The 22257-nt window shown below is 46.0% G+C and overlaps 1 non-coding gene and 1 pseudogene across 2 annotated transcripts; one reads left to right on the top strand and one right to left on the bottom strand.

Annotated features, from left to right (window-relative positions):
- Positions 1-1851: 1851 nt before the first annotated feature.
- LOC144107919 (tubulin beta-1 chain-like) lies at positions 1852-15432 on the bottom strand (annotated as a pseudogene). Its single transcript, XR_013309437.1, has 7 exons — positions 15297-15432; positions 14444-14551; positions 12912-13022; positions 4427-4671; positions 4079-4278; positions 2142-2578; positions 1852-1991 (listed from the first exon to the last, which is right to left on the bottom strand). The product of XR_013309437.1 is annotated as a tubulin beta-1 chain-like (transcript).
- A 4707-nt stretch (positions 15433-20139) lies between these two features.
- Positions 20140-20213, top strand: TRNAS-UGA (transfer RNA serine (anticodon UGA)). The gene has a single exon. It is a non-coding gene; the product is annotated as a tRNA-Ser (tRNA).
- Positions 20214-22257: the final 2044 nt, after the last annotated feature.

Below are 22257 nucleotides of genomic sequence, written 5' to 3'. Positions count from 1 at the left end.
ACAAGCCAGGACATTCTGGCTGTCGTTTAGGCGAAGGCCCTAAAGCCACTCAAACTGTTGGAAATAAACGTTTTACAATCCATATGCAGCCAAAATTGTGCGTTGCGGACTATACACTGCGTGCGGACTGTATACCGGATATTACGGTAAGGCGATAAAAATGCAACGAGTTCCAATCCAGTAGTGCACGATTTGTCGCCGAATTTCGCGTTACACTGCCGCGACCTGGATGCTATTTGACCACGAAAATCCTCGCAGTCGCCGACGGCAACAGACGGCACAGATCCTTGACAGTAACCTCGACTCGCAGACAATCAGTCGTAATTATACCAGCGGTAGCCCCATCGAGAAGGCTTCCCAAATATTCCGCCATGGGGGTACCAGCTGAGAACCACTTACCATGACATGGGCTCTACACACCGGGAATCAAATAACGAACGCCACAGCTCGCGGTCATAAAACCAAGTGGTAGTCGACGAAGTGGGAACTTATCTTGTAATGCAAACGTACTACGGAGACATACTTGAGCCCCTCAGGGACATCAGGAAGCGCTTTCCTACCTGTCATGCAAAACTTGGAAGGATCACTTAAGCTCCGCCCTAAGGGTATAACGCGGTAGCGCAATCGGTTAATTGCCATATATGCAAACGGTCGTTCTCTACTTTGCATCCAAAAATACCTGGGCATTCAATAGCTGGGCAATCAAGAGCTTGCGATTTTTCACTCACAACACCGAAAACACGAACATCGGCAGTGGATTTTCGGGTGAACGGGGCCTTTACCGCTATCGCGTTAAGAGCTGGTGATGCTGACGCTAAACTGCTATAGAGACAAAGAGCTGTTTACCCCAGGCCCTCGCCGGAAATATCGCTCCCGCCTCCAACCATAGGGCTTTCAGATCACGAAAGCTCGCGTGGCTTCCAAAGCACCTACCCTCCGTTTCTGTGGACACCACGGTAAGGGATTCAGAATCAATAGCGCAACACGGGCAATGTTCGTTGAGTATTAAGGGTTGAGGGCTCCTCACAGTGGCGACTCGCCAAAGCCTTTGGCGACGAACCTTTCTGCGCTGCGTCCCGGGTTAGGGCTATGCCGCTCACAGAAGGACGATATATGGGCCTTGTGGTTCGATCGCTACAGGTTCAGCAGCCCCGAGGAGCTCGCCTATCGCTGAACAATGAATTGGTCAAGCAGCCTCAAATGCTACTTGATGTCCTGTCGACGTCTTCTCAACTTGTTTTCCTTCCCTCAAGTAGAAGACCCTCTCAAGGAAAGTGATTCGATCGTCCTAGTATTGACGAAGATCCCGTCACTGAAATTTTTGTTAAAAATCGTAAAAATGAGACAAAAGATGATGGCTAGATAATACGCCAAAAAAACTCAGTCAAGTAACACTGAGAATAATAAGCAAAATGTATTCTCCGTAGCGATGTTCTAAAAACCGGCTCGTCTCGTATCAGTTTCGACAGCACAGAGAATTTGCCACATCATCAGACAGGAAGTATCCGATACCAATAATAACTCATCAAAACTTATTTTCCTTAAGATCACCTTGTGTTCGCTCTAAATGTGGTTCGATGAGAAGATTTTAACAGATTTTAGAGTTTCGTCAAAATGCCGAAAACGCCGGTCACACGGCTATTTACAGATGTGCGCACATTGCAATACAGTAAAGTTTAGCTGCTTTGCGTGACCATCCTTGTGACGCAGTCCGGGCCTACGACATACTGAAGTGCACAAGCACCTGGCTCAAAAAGAAGGATCCATGACAAACACTTTATTGTAAAGCGAAAGAAAAAAAGCACTGCACACAAAAAACTAGGCCTCTGCCTGGGTCTCCTAGAATTCCCCTTATTCCTCAGCTGTGGCCTCCTGGTACTGTTGGTATTCTGACACCAGTTCGTTCAAGCTGGACTCTGCCTCGGTGAACTCCAACTCGTCCATGCCCTCTCCGGTGTACCAGTGCAGAAAGGCCTTGCGGCGGAACATAGCTGCAAAAAAAATAATATATCAAGCAGGCGGGGTCACACTCCTGGAACTGTCCCCGAAAATGCGCTGTTTCAGAAAATCGACAGTAATGGGCACCTACAATGAAAGTATGTGCTTTTAAGAAACACTTTCAAATAAAACACGTTGGTCACCTGTAAACTGCTCGGAGATCCGCTTGAAAAGCTCTTGAATGGCTGTGCTGTTCCCAATGAAAGTAGCCGACATCTTCAGACCTCGAGGCGGTATGTCACAGACAGCTGTCTTTACGTTGTTCGGGATCCATTCAACGAAGTAACTCGAGTCCTTGTTCTGGATGTTGAGCATCTGGTCATCGACTTCCCGCATGCTCATTCGGCCTCTGAAGACTGCAGCAACTGTCAGATAACGACCGTGGCGGGGGTCGCAAGCAGCCATCATGTTTTTGGCATCGAACATCTGTTGCGTCAGCTCCGGCACAGTAAGAGCCCGGTATTGCTGGCCGTCGCGGGACGTGAGTGGAGCAAAGCCAGTCATGAAGAAGTGGAGGCGAGGGAAGGGCACCATGTTAACGGCCAGCTTGCGAAGATCAGCATTCAGCGGCCCAGGAAATCTGTGAGGAATGAGACGGTGCTTGATTAGAAGCCCGCTTAATTCACAAGGGGAGAGAGAATTTACAGAGTTATGTTGGGCGCTCTTGTTTGGGAGCAGTCAGAACAAGATTGTGGTAAGATTATGGAGCAGCTACAATGGTCAGTGGAGGCATCTTGTAGAATGTCGCGATTGTTGCCGCTGTTCATTCAAAGCTTTTGAATATCGGGTCATATATTTTAAAATTCAGTTCTCTTCGCGCCAGTGCAGACAACGAAGCCTAATGAAAGAACGCACTCGTGGAAATTTCAGAAGTGACATAGTTTACACTTTGCCAGTCTGTTCTAGAGAACATTGAAGCTGCATGCCTGTTATTTGCCTCAGCCAAATTACAACGGCGGAGAAACAAACCAGCTCTAGTAAGATAACAAGATTTCTTCTGTTGCTGTTTCGATTCATTGGCAAAATCACAAAATATAAAAATGGATTCTTCACATGGTCACTGCTTCGTATCCAGCTTCAAAGTTAATACAAATTACTACATTAGGAGAACATCGACAAGCATTAACTTCAACGGTCTGCCGGTTGTAGTGGCACTTTAAAATTATGTGATCGTTCTCCAGGCCCTAAAACACCATCCCCCAACAATGGCAACCAGTATTCCATACTGACTGCTCAGCAATCTAATGTGGTACTCTGCTCCCAACTTCCTCAGAGAAAGTGCCACTATTTATCGAAAAACTTCCATACCAAAACGTGGGGATTTGTATTCCTTTTTCCCGAAGAGAAAACGGGGATAACTGATTTCGCTGTACGTGAGGCTTTATATGTAGGTCCTGTACGCTAGGATTAAGGAGCTGAACGAGATAAATGTGCGCTTTATAAAGGAGAAACAGTTCAAAAAGCATTCTCCACTGACACACACCTAAATTATTTCCAAGAGATTTGAGATGTTTCCTTTTTGAACACAGTAGTTTTTCATCATTTACAGCGCCAGGCCTTAATTTACCTTTTCGCCTCATGAGTTTCTGATGTACAGTGGTTAAACACGGCCATTTTGTTCCCAATGTGCGCCATCGCATGCCGTAGATTAGGCGCCGCTCCATTATTCCCGACGACAGCCGCCTTCTCGTTATTGCTGCCGTTGCCAAATTCACTTTCCTTGATGTGCTTTTCAAAGCTTCCTTGAGCAGCTGCTTGCCTGGCTATAGCAGGTGCGGCGTTTGTTAGTTTTTATGCGGACGGTGTGGGCGCTTTTATTTGCTTTCTTGTTCGTCATTGTATTTTCTGAAAATATTGCCACCACATTCACTTTATACATGAAGATTAGCTTTAGTGTATTACTCTAAATATTTTGTAAAAGTCCTTGGCGACCGCAGTCTTTGAAGTGCTTGTTCCATAATGAACCGATCACTGTTGTCGGAACTAGCAATTCGGCGGATGGTGTCGATCTCTTTGGGCTCTTTATGAACATGCATGAGGCACTTAAGGGACCCCTTGAACGAAGCTGCGAAATACTTACCTCAGGCATGTGGTCACACCCGACATCGTTGCAGAAACCAAGTGGTTAAGGTCTCCGTAGGTGGGAGTCGTGAGCTTAAGCGTCCGGAAGCAGATGTCGTAGAGTGCTTCGTTGTCGATGCAGTAGGTCTCGTCGGTGTTCTCCACAAGCTGATGCACTGACAAAGTAGCGTTGTAGGGCTCGACGACAGTGTCCGAAACCTAGAGGTAGCCGCAGGAAGAGAATGAGAACTTTGTGCATAACGACTAACCAAATTCAAGGAAGACGCCTTATAAAGCATTGCCAAAATGTCATGTTTGATTTGTTTCAAAGATGCTGAAATTGGGTCCTGCAGATTATGTCACACACCTTTGGAGAGGGCACTACACTGTAGGTGTTCATGATGCGATCGGGGTACTCTTCACGGATCTTCGAGATGAGCAGTGTGCCCATGCCAGATCCAGTACCACCGCCCAGGGAGTGGGTCAGCTGGAATCCCTGCAGGCAGTCACAGGATTCCGCTTCCTTGCGCACAACGTCGAGCACCGAGTCCACCAGTTCAGCACCCTCGGTGTAGTGGCCCTTGGCCCAATTGTTGCCAGCGCCACACTGACCTGAAGGGCGGGTTGTGAAAGGCGTATACTTGCACAAACTGTATCCTGAAGAAAATCAGTACTGGAATATGCAATAAAGGAAAGCCACTCAGAGACAGAGATCTCCACCGAGGCACTCCTTATAAAAATAGAGGGTGATGGCTGCGTTGTGAGTAGACGCACGACCTGGACAACATTATCATTCGTCATCATTTGCAAAATGCGGCACCTACAAAGCCATAACCTTCATCGCCTTCTCGGTGTGGCGGAGATCTCGGAAGGTTATTTTGAAATAAGAGATGCTTTTCGGGATTTGATGAAAGAAATTAATGTTGTCGCACGATGGGGTAGCATATCTGTAGGGGACCATGAGATTCCGATTCACATCTGTCTAGGGTCAGATTTGAAATTTTTGCTTGTTGTTCAGGGTCTGCAGTCTGCTGCATCACACTATCCTTGTCCATTTTGTCGAGCAAACCCACAGACAAGGTGCTCAGTTCTGACAAGTAACAGGAGCTTTAATGAGCCTCCTTTGATCCGCACTCTTGAGAACATGAGAGCTGATTGCTGCGCAGAAGCGAACGGGATGAATAACGTGCCATTGTTCAACTTCGACTTTGATTTAATAATTCCTGATGTATTGCACATGAAGTTAAGAATAGTTAACCGCCTTGTAGATGGATTGCTTTCAGAAGCAGAAGACAGAGATTACTGTGAAAAAGTCCGCAACCCACGTTGTATGACCATACACGTTCAGGACATCGTGGACGCCATAAATAACTGTGGGATTAAATTTCACGCCTGGGAAACCAATGAAGGAAACAAGGGAAAAACATTCACGTCGGTATCGGGGGGCGATTGTGAGCGTCTGCTGAAGGCTTTGCCTGAAAAACTGGCCGCGAAATTGCACCCTCAAACAGAGGAAAAAAACTTTGCTCCTTTGGAAGCCTATGCGGAAAATTTTGTACCACCTGGAAAATGATGTTGAAGGTCGCAGCATAGAAAGAGAAACCTCAGAATTCTTTCACACGTTCTTAGAATTAGGAGCCCAAGGTTGCAAAGGCTATGGTGGCGATAGAGTTACGCCGTACATTCATATTCTCGCGCACCACGCTTCCGCAAAGCACGACAGGTTCAGGGGCCTTGGTTGAATTTCAAGCCAAGGGTTAGAGAAAAAAAACGACGTGCTAAAGCATCTACACCATGGGAAGTCTAACATGTGGAATGCAGCCGCTGTCGCTCTCAAGCTGGCGAAAAGGCTTGGAGTGAGAATATCAGACTAAGCCGTGCATATAAAAAGCGGGACCAAGAGTATTGGTTTGAGGGACTTATTCAAGAGACACGGGCGAAGAGGCTACTCAGTGCAGATGAAAAAGTGAGTGAAAGAAACTGTCTGCAAAATGTGGAAGACATGGATGCAGGAGAATTGCGCACGGAGCTTCGGGCTATGGCAATGTCGACGAAAGTCAAATCAATAGAAAAACTTCGCAACCTTGTAAGGAAAGGAAAGAGAAAAGCAATGATTGTAGCCATAGGAGGAGATAACAGTTATCTGGTGAGATGTGCCTTTTAGTTTTGCGTGTTTCCTCCTATATTTATAGTGCTGTGTTGTACCTCTAGTTTAGAAAGTGCATCACTGCTTGAAGATGAAGAGTACTGTTCCTGATGCCTTATGTAACCTGCTTCTAAAGGAGTGTTCGGTGTGTACTAAAATAGTGTATTTGTATTATGTGACTGTTTACCTGCCATATAAGCCCTGAGCAATTTTTTGGTGTAATATAAATGTGATATGTGTGTTTTCTAAGTAATGACGTTGTCACTTTTAAAATGATCTTTTGGCTTGTCTTTTGCGTAAGAAAATACTTTTATGTAAACAAACCATGGATAACCGATTTATAGCGCAATCAGTACAGCTAGAAAAAGTACTTGGGGGGGGGGGTGCATTGAAAATGAACATGCACACACGCCTTTAAGTTCTGCGGGGCAGCAGGAAAAAATTTTGCAGCGAATTTAAGAAAACTGATTGGTCGTATCAGGCGTAGATCATATAATACTGGCATCAAGTGCACAATGCGCACAAACAGGCTCGAGAAAAGTGACGACAGCAGTGCTGCGCACATTCTATGCCATCGTTTATTTTCATTTGTATGTCCTTCTTTGCTGACTCATTTTGTTTGGCAACCGATTAAAAGTTTGCCTTGTTCTTTATTCTTTTCGCAAAGTATTGCTTCTTTTGTATGCCACGTTGCTGTGAAGTGTGTTTAGTTATATTCATATTCGTTACGTTTGGAGTGCATCATTCTGGTTGTACATGTAAACATGAACACAAGGTAATGTCGCTATGTGATTCTGACTGTACACATTTTGTTTCCAAATGTTGTATAAAAAGTGTATAATAAAATATTTTATGTCGGCACTATAGCCCTTGTCCTTGCCTTTTTGCGGGGAAGTTATAACCCCTTCCGCACCAGCTATCAGATAGTGTGACAAGTGCAAGTTTATTGACAGCGACGCCATGAAATTATACCTACTACATTTGCTCGATTTGCTCCCCAAAGGTGCAAAGGAGAAAAGAAATATAACCTCCAGTCCTTCGAATATTAGTGTAAACGTAACAGATCAGTTCCCATGAGTGTTATCGTTAGGAAGGCTTCCCCTTCATTCATGGTAATTTGCTGACATTGTGCTTTCCGCTACGTGCTATAATGTCATCCCCGCCTGCTATAATGACATCCCCGCCTATTTGATATTCTCATTAACTTTGTAACATAGAATGCAATTCGTGACTTTTTTTTGGTATACATTCCTTTTTAGCGTCTGGTTATTTTTGTTGCGCTCCACTTCTCTATTACAATTGTATTTGGTTTGATTTACCAAAGGTTGCTGCTTCAAAGTAAGCGATAGTATTGTTCAGTGCAGTACAATTAGTTTTTCACCTGACCACAGAAATCAAAGCTGCTGCAGGCAGAGTAACTTGGGAACTGGGAAAAGATACAATGAAATAATACAAATTAGTTCTAATACAGGCTATAAGGGACAGCGCACTGGAGCGCTTCGAACTAATTCGACCCCCCGGGGGTAAACAGCCGGAGCGTTGTTGCATTTCGCGTACGCTGAAATGTGGGCATAGCGGCTGGGTCCTGAGCCGGCCTTACATCACCCGGCACCCTGTGCAAGACTTTGCCACCCTCCCACCCGCCCCTCTCTCTCTCTCTCTTTGAATGTATTTGTGGGGGTGTTTCTCTTGATTTTTATTGGCCGTTCTAACGGGGGCCACTTCTAGTTTTCATTCTTTTAACAGTCTTCATGTAGTATTTGTACTGGCGTGGGCAGGACACTTAGTTTTTTTTATTTTTCTTCCCCCTCTAATTTATACCCCTTGACATCCTTTGATCTTGCTATTGGCGGTCAATTTTTTACACGTTTTCATAGCATTTTAAAGAAGATGAATCTTAAAAGCATGCTGCTTGCGATAACGCAACTCATCTATTATACTGGTGAAAAAGAAAAATTTATTGCTTAAAATGATTACAGCCCAGCCTCAAAGGACAGGTGCAAACGTTCTTCAAAGCAGACTGTCAAGACAGTCGCTTCAGACGATTGATATGACATCGCGACTAACCCTGTTAATCCGTGGTTAACCCTCTTGCACCTGGCGGCCCCTTGCGATGTCACTCTGAGAGGTGCGGGAGAATTAAATGCGATATCATGACAATCGGCCGACGAAGCAGCGTAGCGGCTGGCAGCGTCGCAAATTGCGACAGCCACCATATTTGCCATTTATATATACCGTTATGAAATTCTTCATTGATGACGTCCATGTAAAAGCGCTTTTTCGTAGCCCAGAATGGACACAATTAAATTCACCAATTTGTTTGCAAAAATGGAAAAAAGTTGGCGGTATCTTGCGGTGTCTTTAAAAGCGAAGTTTCGTAACTCAAAAGCGAAGCCTCACTTTTTCAGTTGTGTTACACAGGATGGATCCCGGCAATACATCATGCATGCATATTACAGAAGTCAGAATGAAAGAACAGCAACAAAACTCGACAATAGCTGCAGCAATAAAAGTATGAATAGTGATCATGCGTGAAATTTTTCATTCTTACATTCATACTAATATATTTTCTATAGAAACGAGCACATTTATTAAAATTAGTTGACCAAAACAAAGGTTCTGAACCCAGGTTAGAACTCTAAGTGCAAACTCGAGTCACCATATTCGGACAACGCTAGAGTCACTAATTTGAAAGCATTACAGGTGAACGTGACAGTAACAACCTGAACGTCTATCTAGACGCTATTTGCTTCTAGACTCCAAATTCTGTGTTCTGCCCGACAACAGCTGAACAGCTTCAGAATGTTTCTGAGTAAAGCTATATCATATTTTCTTAAATAAGTATTAAAAGAATAAACTTAAACATTTATATCCGCGAATACTTTTTGATGTCGGCCGTTTGAATGCCGCTACGATCTTTAAAAGTAAAAAGAATAGCTAAAATTCAGGCGAGCTAGCTCTCATACCCTAATATATCATTATCACACGCCCCAATAAACTTTTTAGATAATAGCAAAGGGCTGACAATTTGCAAAGTTGCTCCACGACAAGCATATATGAACAGCCGCGAATATTTTATGTAGCTGCGTTAATGCATGGTCATCGTAACAACCTTCTTTATTTAAAGCTCCGGTCGAGACACTGGGTTCGAGCTCTGACGTGTTCTTGTCTGCAAGGCAAAAGTCACCCGATAAAAAGGTAAGCGTCTTAATGGACGCAACTTCAGCAGTCCGAACCAGTTCTGCAGTGTAGCTCGCTACCGGGCGCCATCTTTCATATTTTAGGCAATATCAGGTTACAATTAAAAGGCCTCAGGAAGCTTCTTGGTCAAAGCTATGCCAGATCGTTGCACACCATTTTAAACACCATATATTTGGGTACCTAAAACCGGGAAGCATTTTCGATATCTATTCGTGTTAAGGTGCTATACAGTTTCAAAGTCTGGAAAAATGCCAAAACTTTGGCCCCCTCCCGTAGGCAGCATCGTATAATATTCAAACGCGCTGGGAAGCTCGTGTATTAATAGCACAGGACAGAAACTTCGGCACATTCCTCAGCTAAGTGTATATTACACAAATACCCGAAGCATTTTTGTAGGTGATTTTGTTCAAGTTTTACGATTTTTTTTTTGTACCCCTTCCCATTCAGTTACGCTCCCTGTCGATATGCCACTGCCGGTAGATGGCACAAGTAGTAGATGACCCAGAAAGCTGGGCATGAAAGAAAGCCATGCCCTGGGCGGAAAAAACAATACATATGCTGCGTGGTGGAGGAGCGAGAAGAGAGATAAACAACGCTCAACACAGTTGAAGTTAACAGCTTGCGGAAGTTCCCGATAATGCGACGAGTGAAAGAAGTTGAAAATATATGTTCAACAAGTCATGGCTCGCATTGTACTCAGCTACAGAACACAATCTCTCCAGCGAGTCCCTATGTAAAACGGGTGACAAATGACATGAACACAGGGGAGGGAGAACCGCCAGCTGTGCTCATATCCTGTGTTATATCTGTCTGTAATATTTTGTTTTATGCCGGATTGTCCCGCAGACGGCCGCCTCCCTTCCTTGTGTAATGCGCCACCTATGCGTTTTGCCGAGTGATGTGGTGTTGTGTCAAAGGCGGATGGAATTTTTTGTAGCGAGAGCTACGCTAGGCTATAGCCAGCGGCCCATTTCGGGTAAGCGTGTCTAGTCACTACTGCGCATGAGCCACTAGTTGCACCGAGCCATAGGTGTTCCGCCGCTGCGTCGCGCCACACCTTTCCTTAAATTCGATTTTCAAGTTTTTTTTCTTGTTTCCATCCCGCCTTTATCCATTCGATCTAGTGTCCACCGAGACATATGAGATAGTTGCTGCTCCATTTACTTTCCTCAAAACAAAAACAAAATGAGCCGCCGGCGCTCATTTGGTGCATTGGTGTTGACAACGTAGAGGCCGTTCATTTTTACGAAAGGAAAGGCGCAAAACTGGCTCCCTGGGTCAGTGGACACCTCACTTTCGCTTTCATGTAACGTGGCGTTGGCATGCGACTGCAAAAAATGAATGTGGATTAGCTCAGTTAATCTAAGGTATACAAAGCGAAAGGTGTCGGCGTTCACTGTGTTCTTTGCGTTGACAATGTTCTAGACGACGATGGAGTTGTACAAAGGAAAGGCGCTTAACTGGCTGCCTGGATATGCGGACGCCTCATTCGTGATTTGATGCACGTGGCAGTGGTGGGAGAGAGATGTGGACTGAATGCAATAGCGCTGACAGCGTTGTGGCTGACATGCGGCACTGCAGCAATAGCTAGGCTGCTGCGTTCGTTTGCTGATCAAGATCTCGCGATCAACCATTAACTGCGTGCCACCTCCCAGGGTGGCAGGGAGGGCGCGCTGCCTATCCAGTGTGGGGAACGCCATCAAAGCAGTCTTTTGCAGTTGGAAACCAGCGCCACGTGCATGAAAGCGAGATTTAGGTCTCCACTGACCCACGGAGCCGGTTGTGCGCCGCGGTGGCTCAGTGGTTAGGGCGCTCGGCTACTGATCCGGAGTTCCCGGGTTCGAACCCGACCGTGGCGGCTGCGTTTTTATGGTGGAAAAACGCTAAGGCGCCCGCGTCTTGTGCCATGTCAGTGCACGTGAAAGATCCCCAAGTGGTCGAAATTATTCCGGAGCCCTCCACTACGGCTCCTCTTTCTTCTTTCACTCCCTCGTTTATCCCTTCCCTTACGACTCGGTTCAGGTGTCCAACGATATACAGGACAGATACTGCGCAATTTCCTTTCCCCAAAAACCAATTATTACATTTATTATTACGCCTTTCCTTTCGTGAAAATGAACGGCCCTTTCAAAGTTGTCAACGCCAATGAACTATGAACAGCCTCGGCTGACTAGTTTTGTTTGGTTTTGGAGGAAAGGAAATGACACAGTAACCGTCTCACATATCTCGGTGGACACCCGAACCGCGCCGTAAAGGAAGCGATAAAGGAGGGAGGGAAAGAAAAAAAGAGAAAACTGAAAATTGAAAGTTGGATTTTGAGGAAAGGCGTGGCGCTGCGCAGCGGCGGACACCTGTGGCTCGATGCTACTAGTGGCGCATGCTCAGTAGTGACTAGGGAGCGAGAAAGAGAGAAATATGCGCGGTGAGCCGCGCGCTGTGACGTTATGTGCTTCCTCGGAGCACCGCCACGGCGAAATTGCAAGTTTGCGGCCAGTAAAGCCTTCACTTTAAAACCCCATTTGATTGCCTTCCGCACTTTGGATATGCAGCGCGTTCACCCTGCCTCTGTGGCAGGTTGCAGTTGATGATCGCGAGAGGTTGATCACCCAATGAACGCTGCGGCCTATTACTGCAGTTCCGCGTGTCTACCACGAAGTTATCAGTGCTAATGTATGCAGAGACCCGCCGCGCTGACTCAGTGGTTAGGGCGCTCAGCTACTGCTCCGGAGTTCCCGGGTTCGAACCCGAACGTGGCGGCTGCGTTTTTACTGAGGCAAAACGCTAAGGCGCACGTTGGCTGTGCGATTTCAGTGCACGTTAAAGATCCCCAGGTGGTCGAAATTATTCCGGAGCCCTCCACTACGGCACCTCTTTCTTCCTTTCTTCTTCACTCCCACCCTTATCCCTTCCCTTACAGCGCGGTTCAGGTGTCCAACGATATATGAGACAGATACTGCGCCATTTCCTTTCCCCAAAAACCAATTATTATAATGTATGCAGCCCACATGTCTTCACCATCGTCACGTACCTCGAAGGGCGAGTGAAGCGTCCACTGACCCGGGGAGCGAGTTTACGCACTTCCTTAAGCGTCTAGAACGGTGTCCACGTCAATGAACACATTGAACGCCGACAGCTTTTGCCTTGTATATCCTCGATTCCAATTCATTTTATTTTCGAAATGGCCCATGTGTTCTCTCTCTCGTAATATGCTCTTTTCACGGCGCACTACATTCTTGATGAACCACCAAGCTTGCGTCTCAATCTTGGCGGCCTAGGTTTCGCAAGGAACTGATGAGAATGTCCATAGATCAAACTCGAATTTCTTGATTGCGTGGCTGTATTAAACTGACTGCCACTCGGACTGGATCATACTGAGCGAGGATTCGCTGTGCGTACAGAGATGTGGGTACAAATTTAGGCAGTTGTGCGCTTTAAAGATTAGTCTATACTGTGCGCTCTTGTGGGTGTGTTTATGTAGTAGGTTTTAAGCCGAGAAGCCCCTTACCGAACACAAAGTTATCCGGCCGGAAGAGTGGTCCAAACCGTCCCGAGCGGACGGCGTCCATGGTTCCCGGCTCCAAGTCAACCAGGATGGCCCGAGGCACGTATTTACCTCCTCAAACAAAAAACAAATATGACTTAGCGGCAACAAAGATACCGTGCATTTATTACAAGTACCTGCGTCACAACAAAGCCAGTTAAAGAAATGAGAATGGAGCGCGCCAACTGTAGGTGTCATAGCAAATAAAGCGGCACTACTTGGTCCTTGCGCCACCTCCCGGCGTTTAAACAGCAGATCCAGTTATATTTAATAATAAAATATTTAAATATCTTTCAGAGAAAAACAGAAGGTGAAATGTTGATAGATAAATTGAGATGGATCAAAATGATGTCACTACATTAACGTCCTGTTGCGACTCCTGTTTCGATTCTGTTTCGTATTACTAAACTTACGGTGTCCTATATGGGATTAACATTCCGAATGCTGTACATGGGCTGTCATCAACGCAGTAGTGCCGGCCTTTGGATAAATTTGCACCACCTCGGGTTACTTTACGCGCAATAAGATCGCAGAACACACCGCTCTTTATGATCTCGCCTCCATAGAAATGCGTCCGCCGAATCATGGATGTCATGATCGAGCCCCTTCCAAATGAAGCACAGCGGCGGTATTAGCAAACATAGAGTTAAAAAACTCCTTACAAACTCACTGCAGCAAGAGGAAACGTAGTAGAGGGGAGACGTACTATGTCCTCGTCAACCCTGACGAGGGAATTCAGAAACCGGGTTCGAACCCGACCGCGGCGGCTGCGTTTTTATGGAGGAAAAACGCTAAGGCGCCCGTGTGCTGTGCGATGTCAGTGCACGTTAAAGATCCCCAGTTGGTCGAAATTATTCCGGAGCCCTCCACTACGACACCTCTCTCTTCCTTTCTTCTTTCACTCCCACCTTTATTCGTTCCCTTGCGGCGCGGTTCAAGTGTCCGCCGATATATGAGACAGATACTGCGCCATTTCCTTCCCCCAAAACCAATTATTATTATTATTATTAAAAACTCATTCGGGTTGTGAACATTCATTGCCTATGAGAAAAAAGCCTTTGGTCAAGAACCTTCAAGCTAATCCCTGCGGGACTTGTGGCAATGCAACCTGAAAAGCTGCAATGGCCTAACATAACATGCCGCAAGCAGAAGAGGTCACTAGACGTTGCACTTTGACCTAACTAGATTTGCGCGATCGGTTGTAGAATTTGAAGCTTGAAGAGCAATGGCCTGCCGTTGAAGAAGCTCCATTGACAGGCCAGATATCAGCTTAACAGCACTAACAGCTCTATTAAGGCAGGACCGAGAAAAAGGAACAAAAATACACACAGTGTTCGGTTTTGTCTTTCTCTTGCTGTTTCTGTTGAAGTCATGTGGCAAACGGCCCGGCAAATTTCCGTAATGCTTAGCAGTGCGAAAAAGCCGCAAAGGCAAGATCAACTCGACGGGGAAGCTTCAAAGTGAAATTATCAACCGAAATACAGCCAGACGCGTACCGGAGGCCTCATTGTAGTAGACATTGATGCGCTCCAACTGGAGGTCCGAATCGCCATGGTACGCCCCGCTTGGATCGATGCCATGCTCATCGAAATCACCTCCCAAAACTGCAGACGGAAAAGATTTCAGTAATCAGAGCGGCGTCACATCGCGCAGTGGCGGCAGTCAAAGCATATTTAGAGGCTGTAATTCACAGCGAAAGCAACATAACTGCTACAGTTCCCCTTGTCAACTGGTTTTTGTAGTCAACTCGTCAACTGCCATCGATTCTCACCCGCCATGTGTCTTGCTGATGGCGGAAACCCGGCAGGGCCTAAGATCACTTGAGGCCTTTGAATTGCATCATACGCGAAAACTAGGTCCTGCGAAAAAAAATTCCGGCAAAGAATCCTCGCCGATCGCTTTGCGGCAGTCATTTGCCATAAAACTGTTCGCTGTCACCTCTCCGCCAAGACCGATTGTCTCGAATTTTTACAACCGGGAATAAAATCTGAGCTATATGCCATAAAATAACAATAATATCTCAACGCTCTCAAATCGCGAGCAGTAATTAAAAGGTCAGAGCGAAAGGAGTGGTCAAGAACAAGAGATTCGATGAGCATTAGCTAGGGCTCAACATTGTCCAACGCAAAGAGGCCCCAACTTAGAACGAAAGCAGTACGTCTTCTCAAAGCCGCGACTGCTTCACAGGCAATTGCTTTCGCCCGTATCCTGAAACGAGATTCTAGTACGTGGCGTTTAGGACGCAACGTAATCACCAACGTAAAACGCACCGGGACCGGCACTGGCACCGAATGGCAACCACGATCCCTAAGCCGTGAAATAACCCACGAGGTAGTAGTGGTGGCTTACCTTCGCCCCAATCTGGTTGCCACACTGGCCTGTCTGGATGTGGACTATCTCGCGCATGTTCGATGCCACTCCGAGACTCAGCTGTCAAGATGCCGACTGCCTGCCCGGGTCAAGGGTCCACGTATTTGTAGCCTTGCGCCGCATCAACGCTCACTTCTTCTCAACTCTGTTCCTATGTGTACGTGTGTCGACTCAATAGCGCAAAAAGTAGTGCCGCAGCCTGTTCCTGCCATGGTAAATGCGCTTCAGAGCTTATATATAAGGCCTTGATTTCACGTAGAGGATGCCGTGTAAAGGATTTGCGCCGTACAACGCGAACTATTTTTCGTTTCGCAAAGCTTCCGGCACAACGGGGTTCTCTCAACTGGCTGCAGGGGCAAACTCGGCCTCTTCTACTTTCTTTTCTCGGTGCTCGAAATTGGTTTCGCTCGAAAGAACTAACGTGCATTCTGCAGCATAATTGTTTCACTTTTCTAACCTTTCGATTTGTGCTCGTGCGGTCGGTTCTAAAGTTTGAATGTTACCGACCGATTGGAAAACTTTATTTCATCATCATCTGCAGCAACAGCAGCAGCCTGACTGTAGCCCCAAGAGGTTAGAGACCTGAGTCCAGGGCCTCATTATCTGTTCCAATCGGGGTTGCCTGTTCGATCAGTCTGCGTTAGTCATCCTGGTTTGTGCTCTCGAAACAGTGGCTTCCCATTGGGAAGAAGGGGTTGGGTGTGGGTATGGGAGGTTGGATTGGGGGTTTGGGTGGGTCATTATCATCATCGTCGTCATCAGCCCGACTACGCTCACTTCAGGGCAAAGGCTTCTCCCATGGCTCTCCAGTTATTCCTGTCCTTTGCCAGCTGCGCCCACCTTATGCCTGCAAACCTCTTAATCTCACCGCCCGCCTAACCTTCTGCCAAACGTTGTCAGGTTCAGATTGGGTGGCTATGTGCCAATATATTCCTGGTGGACAGCAAGCTATTAACACAGACAATTTGCGCAGAAATTGTTCATCCTTGCAGTGATTTTACTAGGTATAATGATCGATACTTTTGATGGATCATGGAATTCTTTAGTAAATGTGGATTCACAAAACGGGCCTCTTGCCGTTCCTTGGTCCGGGCGGTGTTCTGCTTTCGGTGCGTTAGGTATGCACACTGCCCGCGGACAATTGTCTGATGTTTGCTGAACGTAGCACGGCGACAGGCCGTGCGTATGCCTAATCCACTTACAGCCGCTTGCTCCGACCTCCAGCATCACAGGTGCTGATAACAGGATTAGACATGCGCATCACATTTCACTGTGCGACGTTCACCAACATGGCAGCCAAGGATCCAGGGTCCGCCGTCAGAAAAAAGGATATCGGAATTTCTGCTGGAACCCCTGGTGCGCAGATAACCGGGGCCAATGTACCCTGTCCAATCCCCCACCGTGGGTACGTACCATTCAACCAGAGGCCAAAATCATCATCATCATCATCAACCGGGGCCAAGCCAGATACGGGCCAGGCGCGAACTTAACGAACTGAAAGTAGAACGTCACGCGAAGCCTGTTTCACGACACAAAAACTGATCCTTTTTAATTGGTTTTGGGGGAAAGGAAATGGCGCAGTATCTGTCTCATACATCGTTGGACACCTGAACCGCGCCGTAAGGGAACGGATAGAGAAGGAGTGAAAGAAGAAAGGAAGAAAGAGTTGCCGTAGTGGAGGGCTCCGGAATAATTTTGACCACCTGGGGATCTTTAACGTGCACTGACATCGCACAGCACACGGGCGCCTTAGCGTTTTTCCTCCATAATAACTAGTCTCCAGATTTTCTTTTTGTAATTGTCGAGTTTAACGTCTCGAACCGACACATGGGGTATGAGGGAACACCGTAGTGAAGGGCTGCAGAATAATTTAGCCCAAATGGGGATCTTTAACATGCGCCACTTGTCGCTGCAGAACACGGGTATTTTTGTATTACGCCTCCATCGAAATATGGCCGCCGCGGCAGGAATTGAACTGGGGACCTTGGCATCAGCAGACGACCGCCAAAGGCACTGCGGCGTCACCGATATGGGGTTCATCGTGTAAACAGACCTTAACATAACGTAAGAGGAACAAAATTGGAGCCTTCCTCAATAGCCATGGATATCCGCATACCTAGTGTACAAAATTAAGCGAAAAATGGTTGCATTTGCGCCTTCCCCGTGCTGTGCATCAAAACAGGTGTTTAAAATAACTTCCTGTGAATTAAACATCAGGCCCCAGCAGCAAAATAGACAATTCCTTACCAGCATTTGTAACGGTGGCAAGCTGAGTACGATTTGGTACGGGCCTCCTTACGCTCGAAATTGTTCATTAACTGGATTAAATATGCTGAGGATTTTTTTTGTGAGAACATGACTGTGACCCCTATCTCGCGAAATTCAGTACATACAATTTTAACAGCTATTCAGAGTATGTTGCACAGCTTGCGCGTTGCTTCCCGCGTTAAGGCTTCCAAGATGCCCGCAGCATCGAGCAGGCGTTTCCATTACGCTCGCCCAACCAGGATCAGTTGTAACGGTACTCACGCATTGTAAAAACGAAGTGAGTACACAAAAAGAGACGCGACTACAGTGAGGAGAGCAGTGGATTTGTCCTAATGTCTTCCCTTCTGCCGTAACATGGGCTTACGTTTTGCGCTGGTATATTTACAAATGCGACATCTACCCCAAACCCGATCTGCGCTGAATAATAATATTAATTGGTTTTTTGGGGGAAAGGAAATGGCGCAGTATGTCTCATATATCGTTGAACCCCTGATCCGCGCCGTAAGGGAAGGAATAAAGGAGGCAGTGAAAGAAGAAATGAATAGGTGCCGTTGTGGAGGGCTCCGGAGTAATTTCGACCACCTGGGGTTCTTTAACGTGCACTGACATCGCACAGCACATGGGCGCCTTAGCGTTTTTCCTCCATGAAAACGCAGCCGCCGCAGTCGGGTTCGAACCCGGGAACTCCGGATCAGTAGTCGAGCGCCCTAACCACGGAGCCACCGCGGCGGGCGTCTGCACTGAAGGAGTAGGTGATTTGTGGTCAACCGTCTTTGGTTGTCGTTGGTCTCGCAAGGTTAATGACTCACTCCCATAAAGAGGGATCAGCTCAGAATCCGGCGAAGGCCAAGAAGTGCGTATAAAGTGTACCTTATATCATTTAAAGAAAATTTGAGTTTTTAGAGATGAACACATCGCGGAACGTCGCAAACCTTGTCTTCCTCTTCTTTGGGTGAATCATGAGCCTGCCGTTAAAAAATATAAACACTGATCGAACTGTTCGTTTATGCGGTTGAATGTAAGTAAATAAATGTTATTTGACTCATTCATTCGTTGTGCTTACCCAAATAAAGCTTTAGAGTTTCCATACGCTCGGAGAGCCTTGTGCGTGTCAGCGAATGGAACGAGGAAAACGCTACGAACGAGGATGACGAGCGCAGTAATTTTCTTTAAGCGATTTATTAACCTAAGTATTATTATCCAACTGATAAGAGTAACACATTAAAAAAAATAAAAAAATAAAAATAACGTTCCCCTATGCACCTTGGTTTCGGTGACTGTTGGCTCCCTTCATAAATTTGTCAAACGGGCCCCTCATTTCCTTTAACTTGTCTGCTAATATATATAGATGTATATATATATTAGCAGAGAAGGCAAATGAAGTGATAGGCTCGTTTGACAAACATATTAAAGAATCCAACAAGCTCTCGCACAGTTTCCGCCCTCGTCGTTAGATCACGTTCTACGTCACACTTGCGGTATTACAGCACGTGCTACGTCCACCGCTATGAACGAGGATGGCGCCGGTGAACACTCTCAAGGTTCTCTTACACGCAAAACATAAATACCCACGAAAGCAGCAGATTGGACAGCCGTCGCCGTTGATCAGTTGGTAAGAGCACCGGACGCGATATTCGGAGGCCGTCGGTTCGGATCCCACCGGCGGCGTGGTTGTTTTTTCTGCTGCTTTATAAGTAATTTTCTTTAAAAACTAATCGATTGGCACTACATATAAAAAAACAAAAAAATAGAAAAATTTTTCTATGCACCTTTCTTTCGGTGACTGTTGGCTTCTTTAATATGTTTGTCAAACGTGCCTATCACTTCATTTGCCTTCTCTGCTAATAGCTTAACGGGGGTCGCGGTTCTGGCAGTCTTGATGCCATCGGTAGCATAAGAGGGCTCTCGCACAGTTTCCGCCCTCGTCGTTAGATGGCGTTCTACGTCACACGTGCGGTATTAGAGGACGTGCTACGTCCACCGCTATGAACGAGGATGGCGCTGGTGAACACTCTCAAGGTTCGCTTACACGCAAAACATAAATACCCACGAGAGCAGCAGATTGGACAGCCGTCGCCGTAGCTCAGTTGGTAAGAGCACCGCATGCGATATTCGGAGGTCGTGGGTTCGGATCCCACCTGTGGCATGGTTGTTTTTTCTGCTGCTTTATAAGTAATTTTCTTTAAAAACTAATTGATTGGCACTAGATATAAAAAAAATAAATAAATAATAGAAAAATTCTCCTATGCACCTTCGTTTCGGTGACTGTTGGCTTCTTTAATATGTTTGTCAAACGAGCCTATCACTTCATTTGCCTTCTCTGCTAATAGCTTAACGGGGGTCGCGGTTCTGGCAGTCTTGATGCCATAGGTAGCATAAGAGGGCTCTCGCACAGTTTCCGCCCTCGTCGTTAGATGACGTTCTACGTCACACTTGCGGTATTACAGGACGTGCTACGTCCACCGCTATGAACGAGGATGGCGCTGGTGAACACTCTCAAGGTTCGCTTACACGCAAAACATAAATACCCACGAAAGCAGCAGACTGGACAGCCGTCGCCGTAGCTCAGTTGGTAAGAGCACCGGACGTGATATTCGGAGGTCGTGGGTTCGGATCCCACCGGTGGCATGGTTGTTTTTTCTGCTGCTTTATAAGTAATTTTCTTTAAAAAAGAATTGATTGGCACTAGATATTAAAAATTAAAAAGAATAGAAAAATTCCCTTATGCACCTTCATTTCGGTGACTGTTGGCATCTTTATATATATATATATATATATATATATATATATATATATATATATATATATATATATATATTTATATATATATATATATATATATATATATATATATATATATATATATATATATATATATATATATATATATATATATATATATATATATATATATATATATATATATATATATATATATATATATATATATATATATATAGCAAGCGGCTTTTTTAGGGGGAGTTACAGAAATTGTGTAACATATACTATGGTTTCTTGTATACAGTCTGCGAGTTATACATGCTAAAAAATTTATATTTTGCGCTTTGCGGACCATCTGTATATACGCACTGCACAGCATTTTTTCTTTTTCAGCATCGCTGAATGTGGCACAAAGTTCGCGAAGCTTACTCTATTGCCACGTTTTGTGATACTTGAACTGCGCCAAATATAATTTTATGTGCTGTTCGCACGCCTGATTCTGATAGTGTATGTAACGAGTGCGGAAAGTCTAGTATTTTTTTTCTTATCAGCCGTCTCCAGACTCATACATTCCAGAACCCAGTTATGTGTAGTCATTATTATCCGTCACAATATTCAAATCTGTGCAAGCTCAACGCGGATCTCAACCATATATATTGGAAAGGCCCTTTTTCCCCCCTGGAGGGAAAAAAATTCTCTCGCTTGACCAATGGGAGGCTCTCCTATTCAGCACCGATCTGATGATTCAGACAAAGGTCGTACAACTGGCCGAAGACACCGCCACAAGCCAGGGCATTCTGGCTGTCGTTTAGGCGAAGGGCGTAAAGCCTCTCAAACTGTTGGAAATAAAAGTTTTACAATCCATATGCAGCCAAAATTGTGCGTTGCGGACTACACACTGCGTGCGGACTGTATACCGGATATTACGGTAAGGCGATAAAAATGCAACGAGTTCCAATCCGGTAGTGCACGAGTTGTCGCCGAATTTCGCGTTACACTGCCGCGACCTGGATGCTATTTGACCACGAAAATCCTCGCAGTCGCCGACGGCAACAGATGGCACAGATCCTTGACAGTAACCTCGACTCGCAGACAATCAGTCGTAATTATACCAGCGGTAGCCCCATCGAGAAGGCTTCCCAAATATTCCACCATGGGGTACCAGCTGAGAACCACTTACCATTACATGGGCTCTACACACCGGGAATCAAATCACGAACGCCACAGCTCGCGGTCATAAAACCAAGCGATAGTCGACGAAGTGGGAACTTATCTTGTAATGCAAACGTACTACGGAGACATACTTGAGCCCCTCAGGGACATCAGGAAGCGCTTTCCTATCTGTCATGCAAAACTTGGAAGGATCACTTAAGCTCCGCCCTAAGGGTATAACGCGGTAGCGCAATCGGTTAATTACCATATATGCAAATGGTCGTTATCTACTTTGCATCCAAAAATACCTGGGCATTCAATACCTGGGCAATCAAGAGCTTGCGATTTTTCACTCACAACACCGAAAGCACGAACATCGGCACTGGATTTTCGGGTGAACGGGGCCTTTACCGCTATCGCGTAAAGAGCTGGTGATGCTGACGCTAAACTGCTATTGAGACAAAGAGCTGTTTACCCCAGGCCCTCGCCGGAAATATCGCTCCCGGCTCCAACCATAGGGCTTTCAGATCACGAAAGCTCGCGTGGCTTCCAAAGCACCTACCCTCCGTTTCTGTGGACACCACGGTAAGGGATTCTGAATCAATAGCGCAACACGGGCAATGTTCGTTGAGTATTAAGGGTTGAGGGCTCCTCACAGTGGCGACTCGCCAAAGCCTTTGGCGACGAACCTTTCTGCGCTGCGTCCCGGGTTAGGGCTATGCCGCTCACAGAAGGACGATATATGGGCCTTGTGGTTCGATCGCTACAGGTTCAGCAGCCCCGAGGAGCTCGCCTATCG

The sequence above is a fragment of the Amblyomma americanum genome, chromosome 1 (assembly GCF_052857255.1).
Source record: "Amblyomma americanum isolate KBUSLIRL-KWMA chromosome 1, ASM5285725v1, whole genome shotgun sequence".
In the NCBI taxonomy this organism is placed as follows: Eukaryota; Metazoa; Arthropoda; class Arachnida; order Ixodida; family Ixodidae; genus Amblyomma; species Amblyomma americanum.
The sequence above is the reverse complement of the archived record's forward strand: the minus strand, read 5'-3'. Positions and strand labels throughout refer to the sequence as shown.